This window comes from Aplysia californica, unplaced genomic scaffold (assembly GCF_000002075.1).
Source record: "Aplysia californica isolate F4 #8 unplaced genomic scaffold, AplCal3.0 scaffold00181, whole genome shotgun sequence".
NCBI lineage: Eukaryota > Metazoa > Mollusca > Gastropoda > Aplysiida > Aplysiidae > Aplysia > Aplysia californica.
In genome coordinates, this window is record NW_004797451.1 from 188,544 (window position 1) to 189,959 (window position 1,416).

The window sequence follows — 1,416 nt, forward strand, 5'->3', positions numbered from 1 at the left end:
CCCCCCCAAAAAAAAAGTAGTAATCGGACAAAGAAAGTTCCAAAACCGATCGACGGCACTTTGTATATTTAGATCTAGAAAACTTTTAGACATATCTTTCACTAGTAGAATGCAGGCTCAAAAGTTGAAGTGTGTTGAGTTTGTGTATGGAGTGTCAGTCTGGTAGGACCTCAATCATATTGTCATTATTTTGATCTATATTTTTCTATTCATCAAAAAAAATAATATTCGTCATCCTTTGGAAATCGAAAGAAACTCAGATTTTTATTTTAATAGGTGCAGTTTATAGCAGAACACCATTTACACTTCGTGCTAACCGGGGCCATGCTTGTCTGCGATCAACTAAAGTGCCTTGAACAATGGACGCAATTTGTTTTGTTTACCGCGCGTCTCTCCACGATCAGCTGGTGACCCAGATGCGCGCATCCGAGCGAAGTGCCGTCTCTCTAGTATTACTGTAAACTCTCTGGTTTTACTCTGCGAGTCAACAAGGTTGAAGTATCTAAAATTATTTAGTAAAATTCAGTTTTGAAAGCAGCAAATTAAATCTCAAAATAACACAGTTTATATCATAGAGTAAAGGCCAATGGTCTTTATAAAATTTAGGATTTTTGGGGGATCATTGATAAAGAACAAATTTTAAAAATTCAAACATTTAAAAATATTTCCTTCAGGTCTCTATAAAGTCTGTATTCTATTAGGATGTGTCTGACCATAAAGTCGGTATTGCATCCAACACAAAAAGGTTTTTATTCTCCTTGCAGGAGATATCTATATATATATGTATAATGCGTCAGAGAGGATGTCCAATATTATAGTCTGGTTAAAATAACTTAATCCCTTCTGGAGATGTATACACACACTAAACAAACAAAAATACAAGCAAGCACAAATACATTCACATATGCACATGTATACATACACAATGGGGCAACCTCTAACTATCTTTTCCAAATACACAACGAAAGTCAAATAGAAAAACACACAAAAACAGCACTTACTGCTCCAGTTGTCTGCAGTACTGGAACCTGTAAAGAAGAATAAAGAACTTTTGAAGGAAAAATCTCTCTCTCTTTCTCTGATTCTTGTGCTCATCTCTCATTCTCTTCCAGTTTCTATCTTTTCTGTCTATCTCCACATTCCCCCCCACCCAATTCCTCTCTTTGTCTATCTCCCTTAATCACAAACACACGAGACATACATCTTGAGACAATTTCAGTCTCTTTCTTCATTAAATACACGAGCTGAACAAACACAAATAAAAAATTTAAAAAATTAAACACTCACTGGTCTAGCTATCTGGGATACTGGAACCAGCAAAGACTAAAAGAATAAACTTTTGTGCAATTACAAAACAGATATGAACAGGAGACAAAAATTTCTAGAGTTTGGGGTATAATATTCCACTCCCACAAC